This window comes from Hypanus sabinus, chromosome 10 (assembly GCF_030144855.1).
Source record: "Hypanus sabinus isolate sHypSab1 chromosome 10, sHypSab1.hap1, whole genome shotgun sequence".
Classification (NCBI taxonomy): domain Eukaryota; kingdom Metazoa; phylum Chordata; class Chondrichthyes; order Myliobatiformes; family Dasyatidae; genus Hypanus; species Hypanus sabinus.
In genome coordinates this window covers 143112360-143125584 of record NC_082715.1, presented here as the reverse complement: position 1 = coordinate 143125584, position 13225 = coordinate 143112360, and the positions used below count along the sequence as shown (strand labels likewise).

At 48.8% G+C, this 13225-nt stretch overlaps 1 protein-coding gene across 5 annotated transcripts in view; it reads right to left on the bottom strand.

Annotated features, from left to right (window-relative positions):
* LOC132401189 (sialate:O-sulfotransferase 2-like) overlaps window positions 1-13225 on the bottom strand; it is a 764445-nt gene that overhangs the window by 268374 nt on the left and 482846 nt on the right. The window lies entirely within an intron of this gene.

The window sequence follows — 13225 nt, the reverse complement described above, 5'->3', positions numbered from 1 at the left end:
CTCAACCATCAGGTCCCACACCACCAGGTTCAGGAACAGTTATTACCCCTCAATCATCAGGTCCCACACCACCAGGTTCAGGAACAGTTAATACCTCAACGATCAGGACCCACACCACCAGGTTCAGGAACAGTTATTACCTCAACCATCAGGTCTCACACCACCAGGTTCAGGAACAGTTATTACCGTCAACCATCAGGTCCCACACCACCAGGTTCAGAAACAGTTATTACCCCTCATCCTTCAGGTCCCACACCACCAGGTTCAGGAACAGTTAATACCTCAACCATCAGGTCCCAAACCACCAGGTTCAGGAACAGTTATTACCTCAACAATCAGGTCCGAGACGAGCAGGTTCATGAACAGTTATTACCCACAACAATCAGGTCCCACACCACCAGGTTCAGGAACAGTTATTACCCTCAACCATCATGTCCCACACCACCAGGTTCAGGAACAGTTATTACCCCTCAACCATCAGGTCCCACACCACCAGGTTCAGGAACCGTTATTACCCCTCAACCATCAGGTCCCTCACCACCAGGTTCAGGAACAGTTAATACCTCAACCATCAGGTCCCACACCACCAGGTTCAGGAACAGTTATTACCTCAACAATCAGGTCCGAGACCAGCAAGTTCAGGAACAGTTATTACCTCAACCGCCAGGTCCCACACCACCAGGTTCAGGAACAGTTATTACCATCAACCATCAGGTCCCACACCACCAGGGTCAGGAACAGTTAATACCTCAACCATCAGGTCCCACACCACCAGGTTCAGGAACAGTTATTACCCTCAACCATCATGTCCCACACCACCAGATTCAGGAACAGTTATTACCCCACAACCATCAGGTCCCACACCACCAGGTTCAGGAACAGTTATTACCTCAACCATCAGGACCAACACCAGCAAGTTAAGGAACAGTTATTACCCTCAACCATCAGGTCCCACAACACCAGGTTCAGGAACAGTTATTACCTCTCAACCATCAGGTCCCACACCACCAGGTTCAGGAACAGTTATTACCTCAACCATCAGGTTCAGGAACAGTTATTAACTCAACAATCAGGTCCGAGACCACCAGGTTCATGAACAGTTATTACCCTCAAACATCAGGTCCCACACCACCAGGTTCAGGAACAGTTATTACCCTCAACCATCAGGTCCCACACCACCAGGTTCAGGAAAGGTTATTAACTCAACCATCAGGTCCCACACCACCAGGTTCAGGAACATTTATTACCTCAACCATCAGGTCCCACATCACCAGGTTCAGGAACAGTTATTACCCTCAACCCTCAGGTCCCACAACCCCAGGTTCAGGAACAGTTATTACCTCAACCATCAGGATCCACACCAGCAGGTTCAGGAACAGTTATTACCCTCAATCATTAGGTCCCACATCACCAGGTTCAAGAACAGTTATTACCCCTCAACTATCAGGTCCAACAACACCAGGTTCAGGAACAGTTATTACTCTACAACCATCAGGTCCCACATCACCAGGTTCAGGAACAGTAATTACCCTACAACCATCAGGTCCCACACCACCAGGTTCAGGAACAGTTATTACCCTCAACCATCAGGTCCCACACCACCAGGTTCAGGAACAGATATTACCCTACAGCCATCACGTCCCACATCACCAGGTTCAGGAACAGTTATTACCCTCAATCATCAGCTCCCACACCACCAGGTTCAGGAATAGTTATTACCCTCAACCAACAGGTCCCACACCAAAAGGTTCAGGAACAGTTATTACCCTCAACCAACAGGTCCCACACCACCAGGTTCAGGAACAGTTATTACCCTCAACCATCAGGTCCCACAACACCAGGTTCAGGAACAGTTATTACCCCTCAACCATCAGGTCCCACACCACCAGGTTCAGGAACAGTTATTACCTCAACCATCAGGTTCAGGAACAGTTATTACCTCAACAATCAGGTCCGAGACCACCAGGTTCATGAACAGTTATTACCCTCAAACATCAGTTCCCACACCACCAGGTTCAGGAACAGTTATTACCCTCAATCATCAGGTCCCACACCACCAGGTTCAGAAACAGTTATTACCTCAACCATCAGGTCCAACACCACCAGGTTCAGTAACAGTTATTACCCTCAACCATCAGGTCCCACACCACCAGTTTCAGGAACAGATATTACCCTACAGCCATCACGTCCCACATCACCAGGTTCAGGAACAGTTATTACCCTACAACCATCAGGTCCCACACCACCAGGTTCAGGAACAGTTATTACCCTCAACCAGCAGGTCCCACACCACCAGGTTCAGGAACAGTTATTACCCTCAATCATCAGCTCCCACACCACCAGGTTCAGGAATAGTTATTACCCTCAACCAACAGGTCCCACACCAAAAGGTTCAGGAACAGTTATTACCCTCAACCAACAGGTCCCACAGCACCAGTTTCAGGAACAGTTATTACCTCAACCAACAGGTCCCACATCACCAGGTTCAGGAACAGCTATTACCGTACAGCCATCAGGTCCCACATCACCAGGTTCAAGAACAGTTATTACCCCTCAACCATCAGCTCCCACACCACCAGGTTCAGGAACAGTTATTACCCTCAACCATCAGATCCCACACCACAAGGTTCAGGAACAGTTATTACCCTACAACCATCAGGACCCACACCACCAGGTTCAGAAACAGTTATTACCCTCAACCATCAGGTCTCACACCACCAGGTTCAGGAACAGTTATTACCTCAACAATCAGGTCCGAGACCACCAGGTTCAGGAAAAGTTATTACCCTACAACCATCAGGTCCCACACCACCAGGTTCAGGAACAGTATTTACCCTCAACCATCAGGTCCCACACCACCAGATTCAGGAACAGTTATTACTCTCAATCATCAGGTCCCAGACCACCAGGTTCAGGAACATTTATTACTCTACAACCATCAGGTCCCACACCACCAGGTTTAGGAACAGTTATTACACCTCAACTATCAGGTCCCACACCACCAGGTTCAGGAACAGTTATTACCTCAACCATCAGGTTCAGGAACAGTTATTACCTCAACCATCAGGACCCACACCAACAGATTCAGGAACAGTTATTACCCTCAACCATCAGGTCCCACACCACCAGGTTCAAGAACAGTTATTACCCCTCAACCATCAGGTCCCACACCACCAGGTTCAGGAACAGTTAATACCTTAACCATCAGGTCCCACACCACCAGGTTCAGGAACAGTTATTACCTCAACAATCAGGTCCGAGACCAGCAAGTTCAGGAACAGTTATTACCTCAACCGTCAGGTCCCACACCACCAGGTTCAGGAACAGTTATTACCCTCAACCATCAGGTCCCACACCACCAGGTTCAGGAACAGTTATTACCCCTCAACCATCAGGTCCCACACCACCAGGTTCAGGAACAGTTAATACCTCAACCATCAGGTCCCACACCACCAGGTTCAGGAACAGTTATTACCTCAACCATCAGGTCCCACACCACCAGGTTCAGGAACAGTTATTACCCTCAACCATCAGGTCCCACACCACCAGGTTCAGGAACAGTTATTACCCCTCAACCTTCAGGTCCCACACCACCAGGTTCAGGAACAGTTAATACCTCAACCATCAGGTCACACACCTGCAGGTTCAGGAACAGTTATTACCTCAACAATCAGGTTCCGAGACCAGCAGGTTCATGAACAGTTATTACCCTCAACCATCAGGTCCCACACCACCAGGTTCAGGAACAGTTATTACCCTCAACCATCATGTCCCACACCACCAGGTTCAGGAGCAGTTATTACCCCACAACCATCAGGTCCCACACCACCAGGTTCAGGAACAGTTATTACCGCTCAACCATCAGATCCCACACCACCAGGTTCAGGAACAGTTATTATCCTCAAACATCAGGTCCCACACCAACAGGTTCAGGAACAGTTATTACCCTACAACCATCAGGACCCACACCACTAGGTTCAGGAACAGTTATTACCCTCAACCATCACTTCCCACACCACCAGGTTCAGGAAAGGTTATTACCTCAACCATCAGGTCCCACACCACCAGGTTCAGGAAAATTTATTACCTCAACCATCAGGTCCCACATCACCAGGTTCAGGAACAGTTATTACCCTCAACCATCAGGCCCTACACCACCAGGTTCAGGAAAATTTATTACCTCAACCATCAGGTTCAGGAACAGTTATTACCTCAACCATCAGGACCCACACAACCAGGTTCAGGAACAGTTATTACCCTCAACCATCAGGTGCCATACCACCAGGTTCTGGAACAGTTATTACTCTACAACCATCAGGTCCCACAACCCCAGGTTCAGGAACAGTTATTACCTCAACAATCAGGACCCACACCAGCAGGTTCAGGAACAGTTATTACCCTCAATCATCAGGACCCACATCACCAGTTTCAGGAACAGTTATTACCCCTCAACTATCAGGTCCAACACCACCAGGTTCAGGAACAGTTATTACCTCAACCATCAGGTTCAGGAACAGTTATTACCTCAACCATCAGGAGCCACACCAACAGGTTCAGGAACAGTTATTACCCTCAACCATCAGGTCCCACACCACCAGGTTCAGGAACAGTTATTACCCCTCAATCATCAGGTCCCACACCACCAGGTTCAGGAACAGTTATTACCCTCAAACATCAGTTCCCACACCACCAGGTTCAGGAACAGTTATTACCCTCAATCATCAGGTCCCACACCACCAGGTTCAGAAACAGTTATTACCTCAACCATCAGGTCCAACACCACCAGGTTCAGTAACAGTTATTACCCTCAACCATCAGGTCCCACACCACCAGTTTCAGGAACAGATATTACCCTACAGCCATCACGTCCCACATCACCAGGTTCAGGAACAGTTATTACCTCAACCATCAGGTCCCACATCACCAGGTTCAGGAACAGTTATTACCCTACAACCATCAGGTCCCACACCACCAGGTTCAGGAACAGTTATTACCCTCAACCAGCAGGTCCCACACCACCAGGTTCAGGAACAGTTATTACCCTCAATCATCAGCTCCCACACCACCAGGTACAGGAACAGTTATTACTCTACAACCATCAGGTCCCACACCACCAGGTTCAGGAACAGTTATTACGCTCAACCACAAGGTCCCACACCACCAGGTTCAGGAATAGTTATTACCCTCAACCAACAGGTCCCACACCAAAAGGTTCAGGAACAGTTATTACCCTCAACCAACAGGTCCCACAGCACCAGGTTCAGGAACAGTTATTACCTCAACCAACAGGTCCCACATCACCAGGTTCAGGAACAGCTATTACCGTACAGCCATCAGGTCCCACATCACCAGGTTCAAGAACAGTTATTACCCCTCAACCATCAGCTCCCACACCACCAGGTTCAGGAACAGTTATTACCCTCAACCATCAGATCCCACACCACAAGGTTCAGGAACAGTTATTACCCTACAACCATCAGGACCCACACCACCAGGTTCAGAAACAGTTATTACCCTCAAACATCAGGTCTCACACCACCAGGTTCAGGAACAGTTGTTACCTCAACAATCAGGTCCGAGACCACCAGGTTCAGGAAAAGTTATTACCCTACAACCATCAGGTCCCACACCACCAGGTTCAGGAACAGTTATTACCTTGAACCATCAGGGCCCACACCACCAGGTTCAGGAACAGTTATTACCCTCAACCATCAGGTCCCACACCACCAGGTTCAGGAACAGTTATTACCCTCAATCATCAGGACCCAGACCACCACGTTCAGGAACATTTATTACTCTACAACAATCAGGTCCCACACCACCAGGTTTAGGAACAGTTATTACCCCTCAACTATCAGATCCCACACCACCAGGTTCAGGAACAGTTATTACCTCAACCATCAGGTTCAGGAACAGTTATTACCTCAACCATCAGGACCCACACCAACAGATTCAGGAACAGTTATTACCCTCAACCATCAGGTCCCACACCACCAGGTTCAGGAACAGTTATTACCCTCAACCATCAGGTCCCACACCACCAGGTTCAGGAACAGTTATTACCCTCAATCATCAGGTCCCAGACCACCAGGTTCAGGAACATTTATTACTCTACAACCATCAGGTCCCACACCACCAGGTTTAGGAACAGTTATTACCCCTCAACTATCAGGTCCCACACCACCAGGTTCAGGAACAGTTATTACCTCAACCATCAGGTTCAGGAACAGTTATTACCTCAACCATCAGGACCCACACCAACAGATTCAGGAACAGTTATTACCCTCAACCATCAGGTCCCACACCACCAGGTTCAGGAACAGTTATTACCCCTCAACCATCAGGTCCCACACCACCAGGTTCAGGAACAGTTAATACCTTAACCATCAGGTCCCACACCACCAGGTTCAGGAACAGTTATTACCTCAACAATCAGGTCCGAGACCAGCAAGTTCAGGAACAGTTATTACCTCAACCGTCAGGTCCCACACCACCAGGTTCAGGAACAGTTATTACCCTCAACCATCAGGTCCCACACCACCAGGTTCAGGAACAGTTAATACCTCAACCATCAGGTCCCACACCACCAGGTTCAGGAACAGTTATTACCTCAACCATCAGGTCCCACACCACCAGGTTCAGGAACAGTTATTACCCTCAACCATCAGGTCCCACACCACCAGGTTCAGGAACAGTTATTACCCCTCAACCTTCAGGTCCCACACCACCAGGTTCAGGAACAGTTAATACCTCAACCATCAGGTCACACACCTGCAGGTTCAGGAACAGTTATTACCTCAACAATCAGGTTCCGAGACCAGCATGTTCATGAACAGTTATTACCCTCAACCATCAGGTCCCACACCACCAGGTTCAGGAACAGTTATTACCCTCAACCATCATGTCCCACACCACCAGGTTCAGGAGCAGTTATTACCCCGCAACCATCAGGACCCATACCACCAGGTTCAGGAACAGTTATTACCGCTCAACCATCAGATCCCACACCACCAGGTTCAGGAACAGTTATTATCCTCAAACATCAGGTCCCACACCAACAGGTTCAGGAACAGTTATTACCCTACAACCATCAGGACCCACACCACTAGGTTCAGGAACAGTTATTACCCTCAACCATCACTTCCCACACCACCAGGTTCAGGAAAGGTTATTACCTCAACCATCAGGTCCCACACCACCAGGTTCAGGAAAATTTATTACCTCAACCATCAGGTCCCACATCACCAGGTTCAGGAACAGTTATTACCTCAACCATCAGGTTCAGGAACAGTTATTACCTCAACCATCAGGACCCACACCACCAGGTTCAGGAACAGTTATTACCCTCAACCATCAGGTGCCATACCACCAGGTTCTGGAACAGTTATTACTCTACAACCATCAGGTCCCACAACCCCAGGTTCAGGAACAGTTATTACCTCAACAATCAGGACCCACACCAGCAGGTTCAGGAACAGTTATTACCCTCAATCATCAGGACCCACATCACCAGTTTCAGGAACAGTTATTACCCCTCAACTATCAGGTCCAACACCACCAGGTTCAGGAACAGTTATTACCTCAACCATCAGGTTCAGGAACAGTTATTACCTCAACCATCAGGAGCCACACCAACAGGTTCAGGAACAGTTATTACCCTCAACCATCAGGTCCCACACCACCAGGTTCAGGAACAGTTATTACCCCTCAATCATCAGGTCCCACACCACCAGGTTCAGGAACAGTTAATACCTCAACGATCAGGACCCACACCACCAGGTTCAGGAACAGTTATTACCTCAACCATCAGGTCCCACACCACCAGGTTCAGGAACAGTTATTACCGTCAACCATCAGGTCCCACACCACCAGGTTCAGGAACAGTTATTACCCCTCAACCTTCAGGTCCCACACCACCAGGTTCAGGAACAGTTAATACCTCAACCATCAGGTCCCAAACCACCAGGTTCAGGAACAGTTATTACCTCAACAATCAGGTCCGAGACGAGCAGGTTCATGAACAGTTATTACCCTCAACAATCAGGTCCCACACCACCAGGTTCAGGAACAGTTATTACCGTCAACCATCATGTCCCACACCACCAGGTTCAGGAACAGTTATTACCCCGCAACCATCAGGTCCCACACCACCAGGTTCAGGAACAGTTAATACCTTAACCATCAGGTCCCACACCACCAGGTTCAGGAACAGTTATTACCTCAACAATCAGGTCCGAGACCAGCAAGTTCAGGAACAGTTATTACCTCAACCGTCAGGTCCCACACCACCAGGTTCAGGAACAGTTATTACCCTCAACCATCAGGTCCCACACCACCAGGTTCAGGAACAGTTATTACCCCTCAACCATCAGGTCCCACACCACCAGGTTCAGGAACAGTTAATACCTCAACCATCAGGTCTCACACCACCAGGTTCAGGAACAGTTATTACCTCAACCATCAGGTCCCACACCACCAGGTTCAGGAACAATTATTACCCTCAACCATCAGGTCCCACACCACCAGGTTCAGGAACAGTTATTACCCCTCAACCTTCAGGTCCCACACCACCAGGTTCAGGAACAGTTAATACCTCAACCATCAGGTCACACACCTGCAGGTTCAGGAACAGTTATTACCTCAACAATCAGGTTCCGAGACCAGCAGGTTCATGAACAGTTATTACCCTCAACCATCAGGTCCCACACCACCAGGTTCAGGAACAGTTATTACCCTCAACCATCATGTCCCACACCACCAGGTTCAGGAGCAGTTATTACCCCGCAACCATCAGGTCCCATACCACCAGGTTCAGGAACAGTTATTACCGCTCAACCATCAGATCCCACACCACCAGGTTCAGGAACAGTTATTATCCTCAAACATCAGGTCCCACACCAACAGGTTCAGGAACAGTTATTACCCTACAACCATCAGGACCCACACCACTAGGTTCAGGAACAGTTATTACCCTCAACCATCACTTCCCACACCACCAGGTTCAGGAAAGGTTATTACCTCAACCATCAGGTCCCACACCACCAGGTTCAGGAAAATTTATTACCTCAACCATCAGGTCCCACATCACCAGGTTCAGGAACAGTTATTACCCTCAACCATCAGGCCCTACACCACCAGGTTCAGGAAAAGTTATTACCTCAACCATCAGGTTCAGGAACAGTTATTACCTCAACCATCAGGACCCACACCACCAGGTTCAGGAACAGTTATTACCCTCAACCATCAGGTGCCATACCACCAGGTTCTGGAACAGTTATTACTCTACAACCATCAGGTCCCACAACCCCAGGTTCAGGAACAGTTATTACCTCAACAATCAGGACCCACACCAGCAGGTTCAGGAACAGTTATTACCCTCAATAATCAGGACCCACATCACCAGTTTCAGGAACAGTTATTACCCCTCAACTATCAGGTCCGAGACCAGCAAGTTCAGGAACAGTTATTACCTCAACCGTCAGGTCCCACACCACCAGGTTCAGGAACAGTTATTACCTCAACCATCAGGTTCAGGAACAGTTATTACCTCAACCATCAGGAGCCACACCAACAGGTTCAGGAACAGTTATTACCCTCAACCATCAGGTCCCACACCACCAGGTTCAGGAACAGTTATTACCCCTCAATCATCAGGTCCCACACCACCAGGTTCAGGAACAGTTAATACCTCAACGATCAGGACCCACACCACCAGGTTCAGGAACAGTTATTACCTCAACCATCAGGTCCCACAACACCAGGTTCAGGAACAGTTATTACCGTCAACCATCAGGTCCCACACCACCAGGTTCAGGAACAGTTATTACCCCTCAACCTTCAGGTCCCACACCACCAGGTTCAGGAACAGTTAATACCTCAACCATCAGGTCCCAAACCACCAGGTTCAGGAACAGTTATTACCTCAACAATCAGGTCCGAGACGAGCAGGTTCATGAACAGTTATTACCCTCAACAATCAGGTCCCACACCACCAGGTTCAGGAACAGTTATTACCCTCAACCATCATGTCCCACACCACCAGGTTCAGGAACAGTTATTACCCCGCAACCATCAGGTCCCACACCACCAGGTTCAGGAACAGTTATTACCGCTCAACCATCAGATCCCACACCACCAGGTACAGGAACGTTATTACCCCTCAACCCTCAGGTCCCACACCCCCAGGTTCAGGAACAGTTATTACCCTACAACCATCAGGTCCCACACCACCAGGTTCAGGAACAGTTATTACCCTCAACCATCAGGTCCTAGACCACCAGGTTCAGGAACAGTTATCACCCCTCAACCATCAGGTCCCACACCACCAGGTTCAGGAACAGTTATTACCCTCAACCATCAGGTCCTAGACCACCAGGTTCAGGAACAGTTATCACCCCTCAACCATCAGGTCCCACATCACCAGGTTCAGGAACAGTTATTATCCTCAAACATCAGGTCCCACACCAACAGGTTCAGGAACAGTTATTACCCTACAACCATCAGGACCCACACCACTAGGTTCAGGAACAGTTATTACCCTCAACCATCACGTCCCACACCACCAGGTTCAGGAAAGGTTATTACCTCAACCATCAGGTCCCACACCACCAGGTTCAGGAACATTTATTACCCTCAACCCTCAGATCCCACACCACCAGTTTCAGGAACAGTTATTACCCTACAACCATCAGGTCCCACACCACCAGGTTCAGGAACAGTTATTACCCTCAACCATCAGGCCCTACACCACCAGGTTCAGGAACAGTTATTATCCTCAACCATCAGGTCCCACACCAACAGGTTCAGGAACAGTTATTACCCTACAACCATCAGGTCCCACACCACCAGGTACAGGAACAGATATTACCCTCAAGCAACAGGTCCCACAGCACCAGGCTCAGGAACAGTAATTACCCTACAACCATCAGGTCCCACAACACCAGGTTCAGGAACAGTTATTAAACTACAACCATCAGGACCCACACCACCAGGTTCAGGAACAGTTATCACCCTACAACCATCAGGTCCCACACCACCAGGTTCAGGAACAGTTATTACCCCTCAATCTTCAGTTCCCAGACCACCAGGTTCAGGAACATTTATTACTCTACAACCATCAGGTCCCACACCACCAGGTTCAGGAACAGTTATTACCCTCAACCATCAGGTGCCACACCACCAGGTTCAGGAACAGTTTTTACTCTACAACCATCAGGTCCCACAACCCCAGGTTCAGGAACAGTTATTACCTCAACCATCAGGACCCACACCAGCAGGTTCAGGAACAGTTATTACCCTCAATCATCAGGTCCCACATCACCAGGTTCAGGAACAGTTATTACCCCTCAACTATCAGGTCCCACACCACCAGGTTCAGGAACAGTTACTACCTCAACCATCAGGTTCAGGAACAGATATTACCTCAACCATCAGGTCCCACACCACCAGGTTCAGGAACAGTTATTACCCCTCAACCATCAGGTCCCACACCACCAGGTTCAGGAACAGTTAATACCTCAACCATCAGGTCCCACACCACCAGGTTCAGGAACTGTTATTACCTCAACAATCAGGTCCGAGACCAGCAAGTTCAGGAACAGTTATTACCTCAACCGTCAGGTCCCACACCACCAGGTTCAGGAACAGTTATTACCCTCAACCATCAGGTCCCACACCACCAGGTTCAGGAACAGTTATTACCCCTCAACCATCAGGTCCCACACCACCAGGGTCAGGAACAGTTAATACCTCAACCATCAGGTCCCACACAACCAGGTTCAGGAACAGTTATTACCTCAACAATCAGGTCCGAGACCAGCAGGTTCATGAACAGTTATTACCCTCAACCATCATGTCCCACACCACCAGGTTCAGCAACAGTTATTACCCTCAACCATCATGTCCCACACCACCAGGTTCAGGAACAGTTATTACCCCGCAACCATCAGGTCCCACACCACCAGGTTCAGGAACAGTTATTACCGCTCAACCATCAGATCCCACACCACCAGGTACAGGAACAGTTATTACCCCTCAACCCTCAGGTCCCACACCACCAGGTTCAGGATCAGTTATTACTCTACAACCATCAGGTCCCATTCCCCTAGGTTCAGGAACAGTTATTACCTCAACCATCAGGACCAACACAAGCAGGTTCAGGAACAGTTATTACCCTCAACCATCAGGTCCCACAACACCAGGTTCAGGAACAGTTATTACCTCTCAACCATCGGGTCCCACACCACCAGGTTCAGGAACAGTTATTACCTCAACCATCAGGTTCAGGAACAGTTATTACCTCAACAATCAGGTCCGAGACCACCAGGTTCATGAACAGTTATTACCCTCAAACATCAGGTCCCACACCTCCAGGTTCAGGAACAGTTATTACCCTCAACCATCAGGTGCCACACCACCAGGTTCAGGAACAGTTTTTACTCTACAACCATCAGGTCCCACAACCCCAGGTTCAGGAACAGTTATTACCTCAACCATCAGGACCCACACCAGCAGGTTCAGGAACAGTTATTACCCTCAATCATCAGGTCCCACATCACCAGGTTCAGGAACAGTTATTACCCCTCAACTATCAGGTCCCACACCACCAGGTTCAGGAACAGTTACTACCTCAACCATCAGGTTCAGGAACAGTTATTACCTCAACCATCAGGTCCCACACCACCAGGTTCAGGAACAGTTATTACCCCTCAACCATCAGGTCCCACACCACCAGGTTCAGGAACAGTTAATACCTCAACCATCAGGTCCCACACCACCCGGTTCAGGAACTGTTATTACCTCAACAATCAGGTCCGAGACCAGCAAGTTCAGGAACAGTTATTACCTCAACCGTCAGGTCCCACACCACCAGGTTCAGGAACAGTTATTACCCCTCAACCATCAGGTCCCACACCACCAGGGTCAGGAACAGTTAATACCTCAACCATCAGGTCCCACACCACCAGGTTCAGGAACAGTTATTACCCCTCAACCATCAGGTCCCACACCACCAGGGTCAGGAACAGTTAATACCTCAACCATCAGGTCCCACACCACCAGGTTCAGGAACAGTTATTACCTCAACAATCAGGTCCGAGACCAGCAGGTTCATGAACAGTTATTACCCTCAACCATCAGGTCCCACACCACCAGGTTCAGCAACAGTTATTACCCTCAACCATCATGTCCCACACCACCAGGTTCAGGAACAGTTATTACCCCGCAA